The sequence below is a fragment of the Prionailurus bengalensis genome, chromosome B4, assembly GCF_016509475.1.
Source record: "Prionailurus bengalensis isolate Pbe53 chromosome B4, Fcat_Pben_1.1_paternal_pri, whole genome shotgun sequence".
NCBI classification, from domain to species: domain Eukaryota; kingdom Metazoa; phylum Chordata; class Mammalia; order Carnivora; family Felidae; genus Prionailurus; species Prionailurus bengalensis.
The window spans coordinates 12,042,674-12,068,263 of record NC_057358.1 but is presented as its reverse complement, the minus strand read 5'-3'; the positions used below and the strand labels follow the sequence as shown (position 1 = coordinate 12,068,263).

Below are 25,590 nucleotides of genomic sequence, written 5' to 3'. Positions count from 1 at the left end.
CTCAGCCCCTCTCTCTTCAAGCTTCTCCCCACTCAAGCCATTCTGTAGCCAGCTGCTAAACTCAGTTCTGACCACACCGGCTCTCCTGCAGAAATGCCATTGATGGCCTCCTGGATGATTCAGTCCATGCCCCTTTCCAGTTTATTGAGCTCTTGGAGACACAACCCTGCCTGCCTCTCCAGGGTCATCTTGGCTCCTATCTTTTTTTTCTTCAAGGTTCAGCTCAGCCGAAACCTTTTCTCCATTTTTCGGGTTGGGTCAGGTGCCCCATCTGAGGTGGCTTGGGTTACTGCACTTATAACCTTGTATTGATGGGGTTTTACCTTGATTTTGGTCTTTTTTTTTTTCTTGTGAGTCTGTAAACTTCTTCAGGGAGAAATCGTGTGTTTGGTTTTTTTGTTGTTTTGTTTTTTGTTTTGTTTTGTTTTTTACCTTCTAGCTTATATATATGGAGCAGTGGCTTTCTTATTGGAATTGATCAGTATGGGCACCTGGGTGGCTCAGTCATTTGAGCATCTGACTCTTGATTTGGGCTCAGGTCATGATCTCATGGTTGGTGAGTTTGACCTACGCATTAGGCTCCGCACTGACAGTGTGGAGCCTGCTTGGGATTCTCACTCCCTCTCTCTGTGCCCCTCCCCCATGCATGTGTGTGTGTGTGTTCTGTCTCAAAATAAATAAATAAATAAGCTTTAAAAAGTCCTCTTTGAGGGGCGCCTGGGTGGCGCAGTCGGTTAAGCGTCCGACTTCAGCCAGGTCACGATCTCGCGGTCCGTGAGTTCGAGCCCCGCGTCGGGCTCTGGGCTGATGGCTCAGAGCCTGGAGCCTGTTTCTGATTCTGTGTCTCCCTCTCTCTCTGCCCCTCCCCCGTTCATGCTCTGTCTCTCTCTGTCTCAAAAATAAATAAATGTTAAAAAAAAAAAAAATTAAAAAAAAAAAGTCCTCTTTGAGATGTGAACTCAACAGGAAAGATGCTTGGCTAGATCCCGGCTCCCCCACTCAATAGTTATCTCACTTTGGGCACCTGTGTCCTCATTTGTAAAACAGTAACACCTGCCTCACTCGCCTTCTAAAACCACAAGGATCAGCTGAGCTAACATATGCCAGCGTGGCTGACAGCGCATGATATGAATGTAACACTCCGCCCTCCAGATGAACCAGGAGAACGTGGTGAGCTGAGCAAGGGCAGTGGACACAGACCTCAGATCTGAACATTGGACCGGTCACGCACTAGCTGGGCTTCGGTGACGCTTCTCTCTCCTGCTTCTCCTGCTTCCTGTTTGCAGGTCGCTGCTCCTCAGCAGGTACTCCTCCCGTTGACCTCTGATGGCTGCCGTCCTCAGGTCTTGCTCCTGGGCTCTACCCTCTGTGTGTGAACTCCCTCTGGGGCATCTCGTCATTGCCATGGCCTTAAATCCTATCTCTCCGCGGTGACTCCCAAATTTATAGCCCCCTGTCACACCTTTTCTTTGAGTTCCTGCCTTCTTGAGACGCCTCCATTCTGGTGCTGGGCAAAAGCAGCCCTGACTGCGTCCTATCCAGCAGTGCCTGGGATGCCATCCCCACTCCAGTCCCCCCCCCCTGTGTTCTTCATGTGGCCTCCTCCACATCTCCATGAGCTTGGGGTTCCCCATCTGCAATCGCCTTAACTCGGGGCAGAACTGTTTCAGTGACTCTGTCTTGTCCACTCTCGTTTCCTGTGCAGCATGCCTCACGTGCCCTAAGGCTGCGTTCATTTCTTGTTCACTTGACTGTTACTGGTTATCCTTTCTAGAATTTTAGTTCCACGAGGGGACTGTGATTCTCGTTCACTTCTCCAGCCCCAGGGCCATGTGAAGCTCTTGACCCATAGCAGCTGCTCGGCAAATATCTGATGAACAAATGAATGTGTGTCCTGAGCAGGTTACTAACCTTGTGATAATTAGGTCTGTTCTCTAACATTAAGGGAATTGGGTGAGATATGAGATAATACACTGAGAAGAGCCTAAACCAGGACGTGGCACATAGCAGGTATTTAATGTTAGTTCCCCTTCCTATAACGAATTAAAAATTGGGGCGCTTGGATGGCTCAGTCGATTGGGCGGCCGACTTTGGCTCAGGTCATGATCTCTCTGTTTGTGGGTTCAGGCCCCGCGTCGGGCTCTGTGCTAACAAACAGCTCGGAGCCTGGAGCCTGCTTTGGATCCTATGTCTCCCTCCATCTCTCTCTGCCCCTCCGCCATTTGTGCTCTATCTCTCAAAAATAAACATTAAAAAAAGAATAAAAAAAGAAGCTATACAAGTTATAAAGAATATATTCTTTAAGCACATAAAAATGCGTGTGGGCTATAAAGACCTTCTGCATCCAGAAGGTCTTAATCAAATATGGTAAAATGTGCATCGCTAAACTTATTACATGCACAACTGTAGAACTTATTACATATACAGGTGCCTGGGCTGTACTCCAGAGACACTGATCTAAATAGTGTGTATCCTGATGCCTATCAGTTTGAGAACCAGTGATACAGAATATAGGTTGAAGTATGGTATTGGGCGTATTAGGGTTCTCCAGATGGAAAAAAAAGAGGTTTTAAATATATGGAGAGAAAGAGCGAGACTGAAAGAGGGCTGGGATCCACAGGATGGGCCAGCAGGCTGGACATTTGGGTAGATTCGATGTTGCAGTCTTGAGTTCAAATTCCACGGGACAGGAGGCTGGAAACTCAGGCAGGGTTTCTAGGCCGCAGTCTTGACCACAAGCCTTTCCACTTTGGCTAGCTTCAGTCTTTCATCTTCAGTTCCTCAACTGATTGGACGAAGCCCACCCACATTAGGGGGAGGGCATAATCAGCTTTACTCAAGGTTACTGGTTTAAATATTAATTATAGCTAAAATATACCTTCAGAGAAACATCTAGACTGGTGCTTGACCAAACAGTGGGGCCTCAAGTCCTAGCCAAGTTGACACACAAAATTAACTATCATATTGAGCAAATATTTTAATTATAATTTTAAAAAATGTATTAAGCATCTACTATTTCTCCAGTTTTAGGCTAGGTTTCATGGAGTCACTATAATGCAAAACCCTATTCCCTCATGCCTCCCACCCAGGAGTTTGTTATTGATTTTTTAAATTTTTTTTCAACGTTTTTTATTTATTTTTGGGACAGAGAGAGACAGAGCATGAACAGGGGAGGGGCAGAGAGAGAGGGAGACACAGAATCGGAAACAGGCTCCAGGCTATGAGCTGTCAGCACAGAGCCTGACGCGGGGCTCGAACTCATGGGCCGCGAGATCATGACCTGGCTGAAGTCGGACGCTCAACCGACTGCGCCACCCAGGCGCCCCTGTTATTGGTTTTTTAAATTTTGGTGTTTCTTCCCTTAACAAAGATTCAACACATAAGAGGTGGGGAGAGGGTTCCTGGTTAGGAGCTTTTTAGGAGCCACCCAGGCAGAGTAGTCTAGAAAACTCTGTCTTCAAAGAAAGACTTCTGTATGTCAGATTTACCCACCTCAGATGATACTTACTTACTGTCTTATTCAAAAGCCACGAAAACAAAACAAAATAAATTCCAGAGCTGCTACCACGTGCCAGTTCTAAGGATACAGTGACAGAGGAAATGTGGCTTCTGCCCTCTATTTATTTGTTGATGGTTTTGTTGTGGGGCTCCTTCGTTCTCGTGACTTGCTTGACTAAATAAAACAACGGCGCTTTATGAAACTGCAGAGGGAATAGGATGTAGTAGGAAAGACCCTTCGCTTTTGAGATATTTATTAAAGGTTGGGGAGATTTGTCATAAAGGGATATAGAGCATCAATCCAGTGGGAACACTTCTTCAGAACCGTCCCAGGGATGAGCATCAGTGGGCACCTGATTCCTTAAGCATGACCGAATTTCCCCCAACCTGTGACTGCTTGTGTCCAGCAGGTGGCGCCAAACGGCTGGTTCTAGCTAGGACGCACGGGCTCCTCTGCAAAACATGAAATATATTTCTATAAAGCCAGCATCTTAAAAAAAAAAAAAAAAGTATATGTATTTTGAGAGAGGGAGGGAGAGAAGCAGAGAGAACGGTAGAGAATCCCAAGCAGGCTCTGCATTATCAGTGTGGAGCCCAATGTGGGGCTCGAACCCAGGAACTATGAGATCATGCCCTGAGCCAGATCAAGAGTTGGACACCCAGCTGACTGAGCCACCCAGAAGCCCCTATAAAGCCAGCATCTTAAAGCACTCATATTATCTGTCTGAGGCCCTTTCTTTCTTTTTCTTTCTTTCATTCTTTCTTTCTCTTTTTTAAGATTTTATTTTTAAGTAATCTCTGCACTCAACGTGAGGCTCAAACTTACAACCCTAAGATCAAGAGTCTTATGCTCTATTGACTGAGCCAGCCAGGTGCCCCCTGAAACCCTTTCTTTTGCTCCATTTTAGTGTGACCTGTGAATTTAATGAGCAGTGGCCACAGAAATGGTTGCCAGTCCTGGAATGTGGTAATATGGTGGAATAATGGAAATGTAAGTGAAACACAAGAGATAGCCTAGTAAAGTAGCCCCCAAATATGGAATATGGAGCTGACATGGGGAACGTGTGTGTGTGTGTGTGTGTGTGTGTGTGTACATGTGCTTGTGATGAAAAATACTTAAAAAAAAGGTAAAGAGAAAATATTGTAGAAGAACCTATAAAGGGATTAAAAAAGGTGGAGATGAAAGAGTGTGCTCAAGTAAGCATCAGACTAGGGAGCTTAGTTTTGAGAGTATTAATATGGAAACTCCAGAAGAAAGGGTCCTATTCCTCTATTTCTGGCGGTCCTAATAAAAGGCGACTTGAATATCAATGAATATCACGTGAGTACAGGATTAGGAAAAATGACACCAAGTCATCCAGAGCCAATTTAATGGAATTCCTTTCAAGGGAGTCTTCCTGTACTCACAAAGACCAGGAAGATCCATACCACACACAGTACCTGTTAGGGAAGGGGGAGTCATAGCTTCAGGTTCTGAAGGAGGATGTTCTGTCCTGCAGAAAAGGAGAAAAGCAAAAAGCAGAGTTGAATTGTCCTGGTAGACCTATTGGGTTCACTTTCTATTGAAGCTTTAAAAATCTCCCACTGAAATGAAGTCTGCATCTGATAAGGTGGAAGATAAGAAGTTGTTTGGTTTTGTGTGTGTGTGTTTTCCTGCTGCAGTTGGGGCATCTATTGCCCAGGTTAGAAGCTGCTTCCAGAGCAGGGCCATTGACTTAGTTTGAAAATGGTTCTCTGTGTCCTGTGTCCCCTACCTGGAGACCCTTCAAAAAGGAAGACAAAAGGAGAGCATTCGTGACATATTCCAATGATCGTACACAGGTGACCCCTGGAGACCAGACTAAGACTCTAGGAGTCTTGCCCAGTCTTGACCAGGAGGATGTGGCTTCTCTCAGGAATTGTGCAAGTTCTAAAACTCCTAAGTGAAGTGATGCTAGAGGCAGAAGTGTCATTGAGGCACAATAGTATATGATTATGGGCTTTGCAATACCTCAATTTCAACGGATTTACAACATTGCTTGCAATAAATAAATGAATAAATAAATAACCCTTTCTTCCAGGAGAGTTGATTTCTTACAGAAGGAGTATGATACCCAGGTTGGTACAAACTGGGGCTTGATTACGAAATCTATGGAGAGGAACAGTATTTAATCTACATTATTCCAATTCACCATTCAAATAATGTAAGCATACTCTGACAGGCCAGTAGCTCTCAATTTTGTGTGCTAAAGGATTACCTAGGGTAGGTTATTAAGGTATAAATTCCTACCCCAACTCCAGATATTCCGATTGTAGAGACTGGGGGTAGAGTTTAGGAATTTGCATTTTAGAGATAATTTCGTCATTTCGAGTAATTTAGATGCAGAAGATGGAAAGACCTTCCTCAGAGAAATATTACCCGAAGCAAAGGCAGAATTAGTCAATCAGAGAAACCTCTAAATTTACTTCCATTCATTCATTCATTCACTTCCTCCCTTTCTTCTGAGCACGTAATGCACCGAGCACATAATGCACCGAGCACTGAACACATACTGCATAGTGCCCTTCCTTTGTACTTGGTGCTGTGGGACATAGTAAATATGAGGAGACTCAGTTCCTTCCTTAGAGGAACTTATATCTAATGCCTGATACATATATGCATTTACATGTGAATGACAATGTCAGGTGGTAAGCATTGCATTTGTAGAAATGATGTGGAAGTCCAAGATCATTGTAGGGATTGAGAAGGAAGTCATGTCCATGTGAGCTGGCATGCTCGGGACAGCAGGAAGGGCTCTGTGGAGGGGGTAGGACATTGCCTGGGGCCTGAATGATGACAAGTGAGCAGGATACTTGAGATGTTGGAACAGCATTCACTTCATATCCTGCTTATTAAGCAAGTATACTATTATCATCCATAAGCCTATACTAAAGATAGCAGAGTGGCAAAGTACGGCCAGGGATTAAACTATAATCTCATTAACTGCCTTCAGAGAAGAAATAAAGGAGGAGAAAGCAAAAGCTCTTCAATCAGCAACATCATCTCCTTGTTTTTTTCAATATTCTGTTGCCAACGGAACCATTCTCTACTTTGCTAAGTTAATAAATAGTAGAAATGCTTGACATGACATGTTTATTATGTATAACTTGCTTTTCGCACAGATTCATATCTATTTCATCCAGCTGCCTTCAAAAAGTTAACATTATGATAAGACACACGACAAGTATAGGCAATTAACATCCTAAGAAGAAGAGTAGGACTGTTTGAAGCCACGGAAGGAAGATGACTTAAATCAAAAATCATGTATTTAACAAAGCAATCTGTATTCCTAACACTTTTGTTTAGGCATGGTATTTTTCTTAGCTATATTTTGCCTATTTCTTTAGGCAAAAAAAATTTTGATCCAGCTACCTCATTCTCCTTCCCCAGCTCTTCTTACCAGTATCCTACAAAGGATTGGAAAGCAAACATTTAAAGTATCTTCTCACTGGGCATGTAGAGGAGTGGCATTGCTACCCCGCCATACTTGATGGGAAAGGACACTGACTCTGGAGCCAGATAACTGGATTTTTAATCTTAAGATCCATCACTTCCCTTCTGGGTAGCTTTGGCAAAGTTACTTAACCTTTAGGGGCCTCAGTTTCCTCGTCTGTAAAGCAGACATAAATAGGATTCTTATGATTAATGAATCCATACATATAAAAGCATTTAGAAGAGCCCATAGCAACAGCTCAGTCAGTGTTAGCTATTGTCATGAGCTCTGGTGCAAAGGAAGGTTCACAGGGACAAGTTTACTGGGATATATAGGCAAACTGGAGAGGTATTAATATATATTTGAAAACCAGCTATAATATGGGGCTAAAAATTATTCAACCCCAACCCAAGAAAATCATATCTTCTTTTATAACAAAACATTTAGCCTATTTATAAGAATGTGTAATATGAAATCATGTAACACATTTAAATTATGAGAATAGCAAGACTAGGGATATGAAAGTACTGGAGAAGAGTCTAGTACAACAATGCATACATGGCAACTTAGGTACGTGCAATGGGTGAACCACACATTTGTCTTCAAGCATTCTGGAAATCACTGCAGAAAAGGGGAACGTGATGAGCAGCAAGATAAAAACAGTCCAATTATTCGGAAGAAACACGGTTGTTTACACAATTACTCACACTGTTGTGACCCGAGGACACTCGCCAGGTCAGCTTAGGGTGAGGCTGTGTAGCGCGATACACAACGTCTTCAGCAGCTTTTTGGCAAAGGAGCTACAGGGTTTCTCAGGGCTGCTCTGATGACCTTCCTCAAATCAGAACCCCAAGGGCATTTCGGTAAAGCAGTTCTAGGGGGAGATGGATTGTGGGGCCCAGGTGCTTGGCTGCCTATCTGTCTTGCTTCATCGAGAAGAAGATTTTACGATACCTGCAACACCTGTAACTTTTCATTCTGAGTTGTTCGGTTTCTTTCTTTCTTTTTTTTTTTTTTTAAATGTTTATTTTGAAAGAGAGAGACAGAGACAGAGCATGATCAGGGGAGGGGCAGAGTGAGAGGGAGACACAGGATCCAAAGTAGGCTTCAGGCTCCAAGATGTCAGCACAGAGCCCAATGCGGGGCTTGAACCCACGAACTGCGAGATCATGACCTGAGTCCAAGTCAGATGCTTAACCGACTGAGCCACCCAGGTGCCCCATGTTTGGTTTCTTAAAAGCCATTTGCAACTATTTTCTCATTGAAGCCTCAGCTTCTGAAACAGGGATCATTAAACCCTTTTTATAGATAAAGAAACTGAGTCCAGGAGTGGTTGGACAGCTAGAACATGGTGGGAGTGGATTGAGGTGCTGGCTCCCTGAGCTCATCTGGACCATCAGCCCTGACCCAGGACCGGACATCTCAGAGCCCTGCTCCCTCTGCCACATCTTTTTATCCACCAACCTCTGATTGTTATGCCTGCAACTCCATTGAGATTGGTCTGGCAAAAGTCACAGATGATATTTTTGTCATCAAATTCAGTGACCTTTTTCTCAGTTTGCTTTTTTTTTTTAATTTTTTTAATTTTTAATCAGTTATTCACTCTGTGGCATTTTGTCTTCCTTTGGTTTGGGGAGAACTAGATACTCCTGGACCTCCTCCTACTTCCCTACTGCTTCTGCTCATTAGCCCTTATGAGCAGCTTCTCCACCCGCCTCCCACATGTTGGGGTCCCCAGGGTGCCACCTTTGGCCCTCTCTTCACACTCCCTAAAAGAGCCAATCCTGTCTGACAAATCAGCTGCCATCCTGAAAACAGCAATTCCCAAACTTACAGAGTGAAGTCACATCCTGTATGAGGCTGAGTTCTAAGATCAGGATCTGTGGAAAAATAACGTTTCTTCAACATGAGACTGGTTCATTGTTTTTTTCAGTTGAATAAGAGACAAAACAGCTGGCTTGAATTTGGAGCTATTATGTAGAAAAGGACGTTTCCTTACAGACGGGAATGACGCTTGGAGTAGTGAGGTGTTCATGTGGTGAGGATATACAAGGGAGGAGGAGAGGCTCCTATGCTCCTATCTCCCATTTCACAACCTGTTTAGAGCCTACAACTTTGGGGGGAAATGGCAGAAAGAGGAAATTAAGTAGTTCTTCCTTTATTTATTTATGTTTATTTTGAGAGAGAGAATGGAGGAGGGGAAGAGAGAGAGAGAGAGAGAGAGAGAGAGAGAGAGAGAAGAATCCCAAACAGGCAATGCACTGTCAGTGCAGAGCCTGATGTGAGGCTTGATCCCACGAGCTATGAGATCATGGCCTGAGCCAAAATCAAGAGCCAAATGTTTAACTGACTGAGCCACCCAGGTGCCCCTATTATTTATTTAAGACCAAGCACACACAGGTGAATTTGTGTGCATTAACAATGATTCCATGTGTCTCCACTGCCTGTTCACTGAATATCTTCATGTGGTTGTCCCACAGGATTCCAAACTCAATACATCCAATATTTCTCATCTTTATTTTACACTCAGTTTTACTTAGATATAGCAATATACCTGCTCTGTAGTGGTCCTGTTATAAAGATACTCCCAAATTTTAGTGCTTAATCAATACAAATTTATTTCTTATCCGTGTAACATTCCAAGGTAAGTCAGGAGGTGGCGGGTGAAATGGGGCACAGGCGGTCCCCTCTACAAGGTTCAGGGGTCCAGACTCAAGAAGGTTCTGCCATCTTCTAGGTAGCTTCCAAGATTGCCTTGGTGTCAGCGTGCAGTCAGGAGAGGGGGCAGAAGAGAGCATGACAAGGGCACATCTACGTTTTAGTATTACACCACTTCTGTTCCCAGTCCACTGGGCCACCTAGACACCAGGGGAAGAGTTTACATCCCAACACTAAATCTGCACCATGGGAGGGAGCATAGTACTGCATTTTGATGGAGAGGTCTCCATCTGTCATTCTCCTTCCTCCCCATTCGAAATTTGTTCTTCAATATTTTCTGAGTCTTAATTTTCACTTTTGTTAAAAAGCACCAACAATTGTGCTCTTCAAAGGGTTTTTGTGAAAAGTGAGAAAACCTGTGTAAAGCAATTAGAATGTGTCTGACTTCCAGTTGATGCTCACAAGTGGGTTAACTAGTATTGTTATTAATTAGTTGCAGAATTTCATCAGTAGCCCATTACACCAACCTAGAAACTCTCTTCCCTCATCAGAACCACCAATAAGTTGGTGAGTCCTACATACCTAATTAAAAAATACATACATATTTATGTCTTTAAATGCAAGAAACATGTTTCTGATAAGAAAATTGAAACATACAGATTTGGATATTTTTTAAAAAGAAAACAAAAGCCACTCTCCTTGGCGGATCCAATGTATTTATATGGCTTCAACTGCCATCTTGAAAATGGGTCCTATATGCCAGATGGACTTAACAGATATGTTCAGAACATTACATACTAAAACAGAAGACTATATGCTTTTTTCAAGTACACATGGGACATTCTCCAGAATAGATCATGTATTAGGCCACAAAACAATCCTTAGCAAATTTAAGAAGATCGAAGACATACAATGCACCTTTTATGACCACAATGCTAAGAAACTAGAAGTTGACCACACACACACACACACACACACACACACACACATCTGGAAAGAGCACAAGTGGAGGTTATGTAACATGCTAATAGACAATGAATGGGTCAGCCAGGAAATAGAAGAAGAAATAAAAAATACACAGAAACAAATGACAATGAAAACACAGTGGTCCAAAACCTTTGGGATGCAGCAAAAGTGGTCATAAGATGGCAGTATATGGCAATACAGGCCTACCTCAGGAAGCAAGAAAAATCACAAATATGCTAACTTTACACTTAAAGGAGCTAGAAAAAGAAGAACACACAAAACCTAAAACCAGCAGAAGAAGGAAATAATAAAGACTAGAGCAGAAATAAATGATATAGAAACTAAAAACCAATAGATCAGTGAAATGAGGAGCTTGTTCTTTGAAAAAATTAATAAAATTGATAAGCCAGACTTAGAAAAAGAAAAGAGAAAGGATTTCAAATAAATAAAATCACAAATGAGAGAGGATAACAACCAACAACACAGAAATACAAACAGTTATAAGAGAATATTATGAAAAACCATATACCAGCAAATTAGACCTAGGAGAAATAGATAAATTCCTAGAAACATATCAACTACCAAAACTGAAGTAGAAAGAAATAGAAAATTTGAACAGACCAATAGCCAGCAAAGAAATCAAATCAGTAATCAAAAAACTCCCAAAAAACAAAAGTCTAGGACCAGATAGCTTCAAAGGTGAATTCTACCAAACATTTAAAGAAGATTTAATGCATATTCTTCTCAAACTATTCCAAAAAATAGAAATGGAAAGAAAATTTCCAAATTCCTTCTTTGAGGCCAGCATTACCCTGATACCAAAACCAAATAAAGACACCGCTAAAATAGAGAACTACAGGCCAGTATTCCTGATGAACATAGATGCAAAAATTCTCAGCAAAATACTAGCAAACCAAATCCAACAATACATTAATAAAATAATTCAAGTTGAATTCAATGAAATGTTGCTTCACACCTGTCAGAATGGCTAAAATCGACAATACAAGGACAACAGGTGTTGGTGAGGATGTGGAGAAATGTGTTGCATTTGTGTTGGGAATGCAAACTGGTGCAGCCTCTGTGTATGGAGTATGGAGTTTGGTATTTCTTCAAAAAGTTAAAAATAAAACTACCTTAGGACTGAATAATTGCACTACTCGGTATTTGCCCAAAGAATACAAAAATACTAATTCAAAGGGATATATGCACCCTGATGTTTATAGCAGCATTGTCTACAATAGCCAAATTATGAAAACAGCCCAAGTGTCCATTGATGCGTAAAGAAGATGTGGTACACACACACACACAGTGGAATATTACTCAGTCATCAAAAGAATGAAATCTTGACATTTACAACAACATGGATGGAGCTAGAGAGTATTATGCTAAGTGAAATAAGTCAGTCAGAGAAAGACAAATGCCATCTGATTTCACTCATATGTGGAATTTAAGAAACAAAACGAATGAGCAAAAGGGGAAAAAAAAGAGAAAGGGAAGAAAACCAGGAAATATACTCTTAACCATAGAGAACACACTGATGGTTGCTAGAGAGGAGGTAAGTTGGGGGATGGGTGAAATAGGGGATGGGGATTAAGGAGGGCCCTTGTTGTGACGAGCACACGATGATGTGTGGAAGTGTTGAATCACTAAATTCTACACCTGAAACTAATATTACATGGAAATTTAACTCAACTAACTGTAATTGAGAGAAAAACTTGGAAGAGAAAAAAAGGGTCTTATATGACTGGATTAGAACTCCCAGCTGGAAGGGATCTAGTCAAGTCTTCTTCTTCCCTCATTTTAAAACTGAGGAAACCATAGCCCTGCTGATGACAAAGCTGGGACTCGAATCTAGGTCTTTTGACTCCAATCAAATGCCCCATTGTCATTAATGTCTTCCTACATAAGAACATTCACATGTTCCTCTTGATTTTCATCCCTGTGTTTACCTCCTAGTTTGATGTCACTGAAAAATAAAGTCAGCCAAAACCCACTAAGCAACTCGTCTCCCCTGTCCTCACAGTTATTGATTGGTGTCTGTTGGATGAAAATGGCTGCTGTATGAATTTCCTCTAATCTCCTCTGGTTACCAAGCCAGTGAAAATTCCAGAGTGCTAAATTCTGGCTCTTCGAACATGGTTCCTGGGGTCCCCAAACCTTCCTGCTTTTTATTCTGAGCAGCAGATGGCACTGTGCCCAAGTCTTGAAAGATGTTGAGGGAAGATGCACTCAAGCTTCCTGCAAAACCCTCCCTTAGATGCATAGGCAGGCTCACCTTCCCGGCTTAAGAGTGCTCACAGCTGAGTGTGAGCTGGTTTGAAATGTTGGGGCAGAAGCTGGTTCGTGACTGAGCTCGCTTCCTCACCTCCTGGGCGCACAACTGGACTATATTTCTTGGTTTCTGTTGTAGTGACTGAGCTGCGGCCAGTGCATTGTGGGAGAAAGTGATCTTTCCATTTCCAGGCCCGGCCTGTGAAAGTCTCCTGTACTTTCCCCCTCTTCTAGCTGGGTGTTAATGCCTAGGATGACCCTGGAAACCATAGGATGGAGGTAGCAGAGTTGGCATCAGCCTGGGTCCCTTTATGACTGCACGGAGCTGAGTACCCTCTCTGATTTGGGCCCACATTGGGGTGCTACATGAGTATGAATTACTGAAGTCCTCTATACTTGAGTCTGTTAGGCAGGGGGACCCACTCCCTGTCCTCATGGATCTTACGGCAAAGCAAGAGACAGAAACACAAACGATTAACTAGTTATTGGCATTGATATTGAGTGGGGGAAAAACAGTGGGAGCAATCCATTTTTCAAAGCGTAAACTGAGTTTATAAGCTGAGTAGATTTAATCAGTAGCTGGAGGGGACCACAGGGGGAGGAGCCAAAGCATTCCAGGCAGGGGAGAGTGTGCACAAAGACAGGAGTGGGGAATCAGGAGCGTAAATAGGAGGAACGAGAGCACTCTGTGATAGCTGAGTTGAGAGCAGGCAAACCAGGTGAGGCTCGCCCTGGCTGAGTCCTGTGTTCTTAACACGGCTACCTGGCTGTGGTAGGCGCCACGCTGTGCCAGATGACACCGTGAGGGCTGTGACTTTGGGGCACCCTTATGAGGAGCAAAAGAGGCAGCTCCTACTTTGATCTGAGTGGTGTAGAAACGGAGCGTCAGATTTGGGTTCGTAAGTGACATAATGACGAGTCAACATCCTTCATTTGTAGACGTGGTAATCCTTCTGTTTCTATCATCTCCTATTTTTCTAAAAAGCATTAAGGTGGGCTCCATGTGCTTTTATTACAAAAGTCAACCGTCCAAGTTTTTCTCTGTCTGATTTTAACCCTCTGACCTACAGAAACAGAGACAAAAACAAAAACAAATAACTCCACTTTCAGACCACTGGTATTAAAGAAAAGTGAGGTTTTATCTTTCTGAGAGTGGAGGTAAACACCCTTCCCCCTGACTCCAACTCCCATTTGGGGGGCAAAGAGTATCCAAAATTGCGTGTGCAAGAAGATCCATTGAGGGGCAGGGGAAAAAAACCACTGGAACTTCTATTTTTTTGAAAAAAATTATGTAAGAACATTTACATGTAAGAGATCTCCCCTCTTGACCAGTTTTGAAGGTCACAATTCCTAGGTATTGTGACCTATGGGTACAATATTGTACAGATATTGTGTGTTTTTTAAATATAACCATACTTAATATATAATCAATGCAGACAAATAATTTGTAAATAAAAATATGTATATGGAAGGTACCTGATGAAATCAGGTAAGCAATCAACAAAATTTGGAGAATTTCATGCTGGTAGTCTGCATGTTCCTGGTTCCTCCTAAAATCCCGCAGGAGGGGCCCTCCTATCCTTACCCTCAGGTGAGCAGCCAAATACCTTCTGTGGGAGGAACTCAGGGAAGTGAGTCCCTCCTGTCTCCTCCCCAGAAGCACATTCCTTGGCTCTGGTCCATTTCTGCTTTGTCTTGTCCTGGCAGGACTTTTGGTACTGAAGTCTGCTCCTGCCCAGTAGAGTACTTTCCCTCCTGTGTGGTGACTCCACTGTTACCTCGGCTATGGTCCCCAGCCCTCCTTTCTCCCTTGGGTGGAACCACTGAGCCTTACCTGTCTCAGGCACATCACCTCCTGACCTCCTGCCCACGATCTCCAGCAGCCAGCTGCCTGCCTTTACACTAGTCCTGCCTTGGCAATATCTTAAAGGACTAGTGCTGCTCCTAGTGAGTGTTTCTGTGATTTTGAAGGAATAGTGATAATACAATAATAATAGTAGTGACAACTGCCATTTGTATGCCCACTAGTGCCTTGTGCTTTACATGATCATCTCCAATGCTGATGGCTTTGTAAGGGGTGGACTGTCATTCTCACTTTTGGGGCAACACAATGGAAGCTGAGACTGTAAGTCCAAATATCTGAGCTGGGATTTGTAGACAAATGACCTGTCTGCTACCAAACTCTGGATCTTTCTGCCACACTCCAGGGCCATTCTCGCCAGTACCCAGCATAGTGGGGCAGGGTGGGGAGGGTAGTTCCATTAACATCAGATCAGTGCTGAAATGGCCTTGCTGGGTGAGAAGTGTCCCCTGCTTCTCCAAGCAAACAATCTAATTTGCAGGCTGTGATAAAAATAGATAAATAAATACAATGGTTGGAAATACTTGAGGTACATCTGGGGCAGAAAGGAATTCTAACGTCTAGAGCTTTGGGTAGTGCACATGTTGCCCCGGGCCCAGAAATGACCCATGGGCTCCTTCCTCCTACAGATAGCCCCCCTGGGTGCAGGAGCCTAGCCCCACCCAGCCAGTCCTGCCAGATGCACTTCCCTCTGTGATAGGACTTGCAGGCACAGCCACATCCACTCCCCCCGCCCTGCCCCTTCATGAGCATCTGGGGCCACGACAGAATGTTTCTTTCTACTCTACCTCACACCCAGCTTCACACCTGGGCTGATTTCCTGATTTCACTTTTCCACCTTTCAGGTTTGTGGTTGCCTCTCCAGCAGAATCAAAACAACAGATTTATACAAAACACTGTGGGTTTGGACCAGAAAGCGTCCTTGAGCAACATGTTTATTCTATGCTTCTCTCCCTCACCCTTAGCTACTACCTGGAAGAACCCACGGAGAGGAAAACCGACTTTCTTGGAAAATAGGCAGAGGCATGCTGAAAATCTGCTACAGCTGTCCTCCATACCTGGGATACATTTAATCAGAACATAATGCACCTGCTGCCCAAAAACAGGGTGGGAGTCCCTTCCTTGCCAAGGGAAACGGAACAGCCCCTGGCTGCTAGTACATTCGCCCCCCACAGGATGGGGACAGATGGGTGATTGAGGGTTTGGGAAAGTTCTTTCCCTCAAATGAGGATCCAGCTGATAGTCCTGCTGCGTGTTGCTTATTTCCAAGCACTTCAGGGTGGTTTCCTCTGAACTTTAGCTTCTAGAACCCAAGACCTGGAGGGTTGAGGCTCTTCTTTGGATCACACTTCCACACTCCCTCTTAAATTGCAGGCCAACCGTTTGATTTCTGCTGCCTTTGTCCTCCCATAAAAGGGATTTGGGGGCATAATTCTTCGAGAAATCTCAAGTGCTTTTAATCAAAAACTACTTTTGATTCTTCATCTTTTTTCTTGCAGCTATTTTGAGTTTTGTTCTCCTTGGTTTGCGGAGGGTTCTAAAAATGCATTAGTTTCCAGCTTCACAGGTGAGAGCCGAGGTCTCCAAAGAGCAAAGTGGATTCTGGCTGAAGCTGAGTCAGTAATCAGCTTTGTTGGCCTTTGACTCTACCCAATTTGCTTGCTCTGAGGAGGTGTGTAGAGTGAATGTACACACAGAAAATGTGTCATGGTTCCTATATTCCAGGAAGAAAGATGCCCCACAGGCTCACTCTCCAGCCTTCTTTTCCAGCAGGTACTGACCAATTTGTTTGTACTTTGAGCTCTAGTCAAGAATGGAGAGTCTAATTGGATCTCCACACTAACCAAAATGTTCAGAGCTTGTATATAGAATACTAATTTCTAACTTGTCATCTTGTAGTCTTTCTGGTGAATAAAGGGAAAGGGTAACCGGGCACATTTTTGTGTATCTTTAGTGGTGATCTTTAGAGGGGTCAGATGCCTAAGATGCCCCAAACAATGGGCCACGTCAGGTGACCTGGCCCTCATTCCCATGCTTCTCTCTCCAGCTGTGACACACGAACTTTGTCTACTCATAATCATTATTATATAGCTGACTCTTCATGTTTTGCAATGAAAAGATGGAAAATTCAAATGAGATGGTTAAAATCCACATGGCTCTAGATATAATGAAAAACAGTCATGTACTGAGACACAGTGTCTCTCTTTACACACATACACACATCCCACTCATCTATGTTTGGGTTTTTACTTTGCATCTGATTATAATCCTCTTTTGGCTTGTTCCATACTGCCAATAACCAGGGGACCCAGAAGGACAGCTGGGAAAGCAGCAAGATGACCATCTACGCGTTGTCCTTTGGGAATGACTTTCAAGTTCATGGCTGCGGTGGCTGCTACCCAAAGTCAACAGCACAGAAACCTTCCTGCTATATCAGAACCTCTATCTAAAAATGGATTGACTCAATAGGAAAGCAACAGCAAAAGGTAATGCTTCCTTAGTAGGTATCAGTCAGTGGAACAAACCAGTCTTGGGTCTTGGTCCCTCTGGAGGGTTTTTGAGAGATCTATGGTTGTCATGAATAAGTCAGGCCATGTAGACAAGACACAGGAGATTCAGCTTGGAGCTCTTGGGACCAAAGCAGATTACTAATGTCTCTTTATATATAACCAAATATTCTTTGGAGGAGAAGATGGGACTGGATCAAGTTCGTTTGGGAAATTCTGCGTTAAATAAATTTAAATGGGTTTTGTCAGCCTTTAAAAACTCAGGTTTTATTGTGAAAGTCTTAAGTGGGGAAAATACCAGAAAGCTGTTCCCAAACTTTTTTGACCTAGAAGTTCCTCTTCACTGGGAATCTCTAACATTTCAAAGGGCCCTAAAATCCCACACCACCCAGTTTGGAGAATGCCATTTGGAGAAGTCAGAGAAGCCCCAGCTGTCCCAGGTCACCAGCTCCCCTGAGACTCAGGTTCTAGCCCAGTGGGCTTCACATTTGGGTATCCACATCCTTGGAGATGCACAAAGGCTTGCAAAGAGTCCAAATTCTAGGTTCATCACTTTCCTGCAACTGCTCTGCCCATTCCTGTGAGCTGTTCCTGCAGGATACAGTGCCTCCTTTTGGTTCTTGCACAGAGGCTGTTTTATAAAACGGGGGGTGGGGGTCCTCTGCCTCCCCCCTACTTGTGATGCTGCATTGCCCCAAGGTGGGCAAATCTCTGGGGTGCCCGGCAAATGCTGTTTTTAAAAGACAGTGAATGAGTCTATTGACTGAGTAATCTTTTTACAACTCAGATGATTTCTACTTCTTTGCTTTCATGCAAATTGAGGGAAGACCTAATTGAACTGTAAGAGAATTAGATCAGTTTCACTGATAGATCACCATATCAGAAGGGGCTTGGTAATTGTCATAGCTATGATAAAATTCCTTCCATTCTAATTTTGCTTCTATAAAAATTCTATCATAGTGCTTACAATAACTGTAACAACAATAATTACAAGATGGGAATAATGTTGATGACAGACCCCATCTATTTTAGCAAGAAGTCTGATGAAGAGTAGTTTTTCCAATAAAATTTTACCTTTTATGGTGAATAATTATTTATAAAAATTGTATTTATAAAAATTGTTATTTTAATAAATTGTGTATTAGTAATACCCATAGTGACAATTCAGTTTAGAAATATTTCTTTGATACCTAGAGCTATATAGTCACAGGAAATTTTAGACACTAATTTGAAATTAATTAAAATGTGAAAGATTAATTTCAAGTTATATACGTATTCTTGCTTCAGATAGTTATGCTTGATCAATAAAAGTGTTTCAGACGTAAAAATCACATTATCATACATTCATGTGTGGAATGGAGATATAACCTCAGGAGTAAATGAAGTAATTTTTTGCTTGTTGGCATATACTTAAAATGAATTATGGGGGCACCTGGGGGCTCTACCGATTAAGCGATGGACTCTTGGTTTCAGCTCAGGTCATGATCTCAAAGTTGGGGAGATTGTGCCCCAGGTTGGGCTCTGGGCTGACAGAATGGAGCCTTATTGGGATTCTCTCTCTCTCTCTCTCTCTCTCTCTCTCTCTCAAAATAAGTAAATAAGCATTAAAAACAAAGAATTATGGTGGATATCAAATCGCTATGGTATTAGATTGCACTGGAAACATTTTTGGAGGTCATATGAGTTTTATTTTTTAGTGTTCAGTGTCCATTCAGCAGCAGTTATATCCTTGGTAACTATTTAAACAATGAAGAAATATTTTAGATGTTAACTTCAAAGGGTATGAGAAGACATGTAGCTTTTAAAAATTATTTTCATGGGTGACAAAGCAGGAAGTTGAAGTCTCTGTGTCCAACAGCCCATAAGGAGAAGGAAGAGGCAGGTCCAGAGATGGCAATATTTGGCCCATATCACACTCCCTCCATCTATGGAGCCCTCTCTCTAGTCTGGCACCCACATCCATTCATCCAGCTCTAGGTCCTTCACCTCCCAACCTAAAGTCCCACCTTACCTCTAACCTCCTCCTCCCCCTACTCCTCCCCCTCCTTCTCCTCCCCCTCCTTCTCCTGTCCACATCACCTAGCCCCAACACTCATTCCCTTTAGACTTGATAACCAGCCATACTAACTTGGCCTTGGGACACCTCCTGGTCTGCTGCCTCACACTCCCCAACTCATTCTTGCCACAATCCCAGAAACCCTCAGACGGTAGGAAGCCCACAGCTGGTTCTGACCTCTGAGCCCCAGTCCACCTGTCACCATCTCAATAATGAGCATTAATCTGTAGGTTTGCAGTTTTCAAAGCCTTTCCCTCTTTGTATTCCCTCATTTACTCTTTACCACAATCTGCCGCATTAGAGAAAGAAACTGGCGCTCAGAGGATTTAATTGATTTGTAAGAAATGGTGGAGTTAATATTTGGATCTGGGTCATCTGTCTTCAAACTCTATGCTTTATCCACAATGCGCAGTGCCTCTGGAGAGTCTTTTTAGCTCAAGGTCAAGGCAAACCAATTGGGATCTCCTGAGTCTGGAGTGGCCCACTTCTCAGTGCCCTTAGTGAGCCTGCCCCCTGGAGATGGTGGTGGGTGTCAGCACAGTGTCCTTGTCTGCTGGCCCCTCCCTGGGTTCTCCATCAAGATTCTCCACCAGAACCTTGGAATAGACTTACGGACAGCGACAGGGAGATCAACACATACACATACTTGATGCAGAGCAAGATATGATGGTGTGGAGCCAAGACGAGATGACTATAAACAAACATTCACATAAAAATGCACAAGATTTGCCGCGAGTGGTGTTTTAGTCTGTGTAGTTGTACCAGAAATAACACTTGGTTGGAAGTCAAAATACCAATCATCTAGCTTCAGTTTTTATTTTTAATCAAAGACAAAGACTTTTAGAAAGCGAGAGAAGAAGTGCTAAATCTGTTTCAACTTAACTCAAGAAGCCTAAATTAATAGGTATTTCTGGCTGGAACAAGTTGACTTTCACTGTTTCATGTGTTACTTTTGAAAACTTTTGGGGGGAACTTTTCTTTTTTTTTTTTTAAAGTGCATTCAGGCTGCCAGACCTATGTATTAGAAAAATAAAATATACCATTTTGGAGGCTCGATTTTTGATTCCTCTGTGTGAGGTATTTCACTGAGGCTGAGCCCTCAAGAACAATATAAAGTTAATTGGGATTTCTAAAAGGGATGGATTCTCTAGGTTGTAAAGGAGTAAATATGTAGCTAAAATGTATGGTAAATAATTTTAGGCCTCTTAGCACACACAGAAATAATTTACTAAAGAAAGGACTGCAGCATTGTAAACAGCCTGGGATCAGACTCAGTGACCACCTGCAAGTTCCAGTGTGCAGATGGCTAAGAGGTGAGCCACCTGGAACTTACTACACCTGTTCTCATTGGTTGGCTCCAGATGTTTACTTCTGAGTAAGCTCAACTGGATGGTTACTCAGGTTCCACTGATAGCTGGGATCTGCTTGCTTTTGTCAGAGTTGATCTAGGGCTGGTGAATGTGTTAACACAAGCTGACCCGCTTACAAATATTAAATTCGTGCATGGAACTTAAAAGCAGATCTGGGTGAAACAGTGGGTGGGGCCTTTCAGCAAATCCTGGGTGACCCGAAGAACTTGCAGATGGTTGTCCCTTGCTGGTTCTCTCTGCTCATCTCTGGTTCTGATACGCCCTCTGAAATGTCACTGAGCACAGGACAGACTTACCTGAACGTAGAACTTAATCCCTTTGTGGCTAAACTTTCAGAGATGGATGTACGTTGACTGTCACCCTGGGAAGGAGGTTAGAGGTAAATGTAGAGTGTAAATGACTACCCAGGGCCATTTGGGTCTATAGGTGTTTGGGGCAGGAAAGTCTTTTTCTGTGAATCATTGCAGTGAAGGAGAAAGAGCATCCTGCTCCCGTCCCTACATATCAATAATTCTTCTGCCGCGGTTCCCGTGACAGCATTTCCAAACACTGGGGGAGAGGAGGAGAGGGTCAAAGGACTTTTAGCTGACAATGCTGTATACAGGGAGGAAACCAGGGTTCAGGGATGGGGAGTGGCTTGCCTGAGGTCATAATGCAAATCAGTAGTGAAGTCAGGTTTTTACTCTGACATCCATCAGTTGACTCTAATCCCCATGTGGCTATCATCCTTTTGTAAACAAGGGATTAATATACTAATTAATTTACTATTCATGGACAGTGTTTGTGAAATGCTTTAAAGTCCTAGGCAAAAGATACCACATAACTATCCCAAATTATTTATCATCTATTTATAGCACAAGGCACTATGAACAAGAGCATAATTTACAGACTAAAAATTTACATTGTAATCCATTAGGGAAGTACTTTTTAGAAACAGATCAGAGATAGATAGAACACAGCTGTGCCCAGACTAACAGCTGCCAGAGGCCAGGTCTGGAATATGCTCTTTACGCCCCCGTGCTAAGCTCGAAGCCTGGCATGAAGCTGACAGTGAGCCAGTGTTTGCTCACTGCACCTGAGGCGCAGGCATATTTGCGTTTGAGCTGTTCTCCCAGACAGTTCATCAAACGGTGTATCTTAGAGTTTCATTTCTCATTACTCCAAGGGGCTCTGGTTCTGTCTCACTTAGATTGTGGTGAGGGAACTGGACCCTCACAAGTAGCCCAGGTTGAAACTAAAGGAGTCACCTTGAGAACAGGTGTGCAAAGGGTGGCCCAAACGGGCCATAGGGGCTACTGAGCTACTGGGCGAGGTGCATAGAGCAGGCCCCCTTGCCAGTCCATAAATCCCTCCCACCTGGGAGTTCTACTGTCTTGAGCAAGATGCCACCTGCCAAATGCTCCAAGCCGCCTGGAACAAGATGCTGTACAAACATCATCCTGCTTAGTGTTTCTAATCTGCAGATCCTGGGCTGTGTGTCTGCAAATACAAAGAAAGGAATGGGGCCGGGTGGACAGAAACAAATGCATCTGAGCACACCCCAGGCTGCCCCTTGCTACGTGTCTTTCCAACAAGAGATGTTAAGCCCCTACTTCTAAGCCTCAGCAAGTCCTGTATATTTGTCTGTGATAGGAGCTTCCTCTTCTGGAAATAAATAGTCCCCCCACCACCACCGCCCTTCAACAATCAAATTTGTTCTTTCCTAGCAGAGCCCCTACACAGGCCCAGGCTGCTCTTTCCCATAACTGAATTGTGGGGACACTCCTCTGGTCCTCTGGCTTGCCTGTGAAATCTGTTAGAGAGAGACCTCTCCAGGAAAAGCTGTGTCTCTGGGTTCTAAGTGATCAGTTTCATCCCTCCACCTGGATCTACGGGAACAGGGTCATGTGGACACTCAGGTTATACACTTGCCAGTTTCTCTAAACAAATGGAAAGACAGTGCCCACAAGACCAAGGTACACTCCTCTGGGATATCTCAGCTGGCCAGAGTGTTCGAAGCTTAAGAAATGGCTTTGCAGCCAAATTCAGAGTGTGGCAATTTCTTCAAGACTATGGATCCAGTGTCTTCAACTACCCAATGGCATGGGATGAACAGGGCAAAGGGAGAATGTTGTAGCGTGAAAGAAATACAAGAGAGACCTAAGACGCATAATACCTTATACACTGTTTCAACTAAACTTATGGAAAAAAGATTGCTTTAGATATTTGAGGAACTTTTATGAAGTTGGGTATCAGATGATTAATTTGTTGGGTGTGCTAACAGCGTTATGGTTACGTGCCAGAATATTCTTTTCTTTTTACATGCCTATTGCAGTATTTAGTGGCAAAATAGCTTGAACACAGGGACTTGTTTTAATCTATTCTAGCTTAAGAAAAAAGTTACTGTTGTTAAACAGTATGGCAGAATGTCATTGATTATTGAAGCTGGATGACTGGCAGCTGGGAGTTTTTTTGGGGGGGTACATTTGAAATTTTTTGTGAAAATAATTTAACAAAGGAAAAATTAAGTATCATATAAACATATGGGCATTCCTTGTGTGATAAAGGTTCTCAACATATGTGAGTCCTTTACTTTCTGTCTAGCTTAGAGGGAGCATGGTTTTCTAGAAATTGTCCAATTTAAACCCTTTGGCAAGGAGGTTTCTGTTTACCAAGTTTGGTATAGTTTACCTGAAATTTATTTATTTTATGGGTTTTTTTTTTAATTTTTTTTTCAACGTTTATTTATTTTTGGGACAGAGAGAGACAGAGCATGAACGGGGGAGGGGCAGAGAGAGAGGGAGACACAGAATCGGAAACAGGCTCCAGGCTCCGAGCCATCAGCCCAGAGCCTGACGCGGGGCTCGAACTCACGGACTGCGAGATCGTGACCTGGCTGAAGCCGGACGCTTAACCGACTGCGCCACCCAGGCGCCCCAATTTTATGGGTTTTTAAAAATGTTTTGGAAATACTGCTAAGTTCATGGATGTCCACAGTTCAAAAGAGATAAAGTAGGGTTCATGATAATACCTCTCTTCCCGAGGGCAATCTATTTCCCTTGTTCTCCTTTTTCTTATTCACGCTGGTTGAGGGGCACTTCCTAGTAGCTGTTAGACACTTCAGCTCCTTTTTCTCTTCTCCCTAGGGGAAAAGGTTTTGTTTGCATATGTATTTCCATTCAAGTCCATTTTCTGAACTGTATTCCCAATTGGTTCCAATTCCAGCGCACCTGAAATCAAGGAACCATGAATGGTATGTGAATGGTGACCATAGTTGTTGTTGTTTTCTTTTTTAAAAAAAAATATATATATTTTATTGAGATATAAGTGGCATATACATTGTGTTCATTACATGGTAATGATTTCACTATATGTATGTATTGCTAAGGGGTTGCCACAATAAGTTTAGTTAACACCTATCACTACACATAGTTAAAAGCACTTTTTTTCGTGTGATGAGAATTTTTAAGATCTACACTCTCAGCAACTTTCAAATACATGATACAGTATTGTGAGCTGTGGTCACCATGTTGTACCTTAAATCCTCAGGACTTAATTTATCTCATAAATGGCAGTTTGTATCTTTTGATGACCTTCACCCATTTCACCAATCCCTCTACCCACTGCCGTTGGCAACCACAATCTCTTCTCTATGAGTTTGGTTTTTGTTTTTTGATTCCATGTATAAGTGATCACAACAGTATTTTCTTTCCCTGTCTGATTTATTTCACTTAGCATAATGTCCTTGAGGTCCATGCATGTTGTCCCAAATGGCAAGATGTCCTTTTTTATGGCTAAGTAATTTTCCATTATTCCATATACAAAAATTATAATATTTATAGTTCACATTTTCTTCACCCATTCATCCATCAATGCACCATTAGGTGATTTCTGTGTTTAGGCTATTGCAACTGATGCTACAGTGAACATGGGGGTGCATATATGTTTTTGAGATATCAATTTTGTTTCCTTTGAATAAATACCCAGAGATGGAATTGCTAGATGATATGGTAGTGCTATTTTTAATTTTTTTGAGGAACGTCCATATTGTTTTCCATAGTGGTTGCCCAATTTACATTCCTGCCAGCAGTGTACAAGGATTTCCTGTTCTCTATATCTTCACTAACACTTATTTGTTATATTTTTGATAATTGCCATTTTAACAGGTCTGAGGTGATATTTCATTGTGTTTTTGATTTGCGTTCTCTTGATGATTAGTGATGCTGAACATTTTTTCATGTATCTATTAGCCATTTGTATGTTTTTGGAAAAATGTTCGTATTCTCTGCCCATTTTTTAATTTGATAGCTTTTTTTTTGTATTGAGTTGTATGAATTCTTTATTTATTTTGGATATTAACCTCTAATCATTTGTATGATTTGCAAATATTCTCTACCATTTGGTAGGTTGCCTTTTCATTTTATCGATGGTTTCCTTTGCTGAGCTTAGTTTGATGTCGTCCCACTTGTTTGTTTTTGCTTTTGTTGCTTTTGCTTTTGGTGTCAAATAAAAAATACCATTTCCAAGACTGATGTCAAGGAGATTACCTCGTATGCTTTCTTTTAGGAATTTTATGGTTTTAGGCCTTATATACAACTATTTAGACCATTTTGAGTTTATTTTTGTGTACAGTATAAGAAAGTGGTCCAATTTTATTCTTTTGTATGTGGCTGTCCAGTTTTCCTAACACTATTTATTGAGGAAATGGTCCTTTTCCTGTTGTGTATTCTTGGTCATAAACTAATCGACCATACATGGGTGGGTTTTTTTCCTGACTCTCTATTCTATTCCATTCATCTATGTGCCTGTTTTTATGCCAGTACTATACTGTTTTGCTTACTAAGGTTTTGTAATATAGTTTGAAATCAAGAAGTGTGATGCCTTTAGCTTTGTTCTTTTTGCTCAAGATTGCTTTGGCTACTCTATTCCACACAGTTCTCTTCCCTACAAATGTTAGGATTGTTTGCTCTTT

At 42.4% G+C, this 25,590-nt stretch overlaps 1 long non-coding RNA gene across 1 annotated transcript in view; it reads left to right on the top strand.

The window, feature by feature from the left end:
- The window catches only part of LOC122472644, a 45,864-nt gene extending 21,992 nt beyond the window's left edge, over positions 1-23,872 (top strand). The window contains exons 4-6 of the long non-coding RNA XR_006294488.1: positions 16,206-16,479; positions 17,010-17,192; positions 23,765-23,872. This is a non-coding gene — a long non-coding RNA (uncharacterized LOC122472644). The remainder of the gene's footprint in view (positions 1-16,205; positions 16,480-17,009; positions 17,193-23,764) is intronic.
- Positions 23,873-25,590: the final 1,718 nt, after the last annotated feature.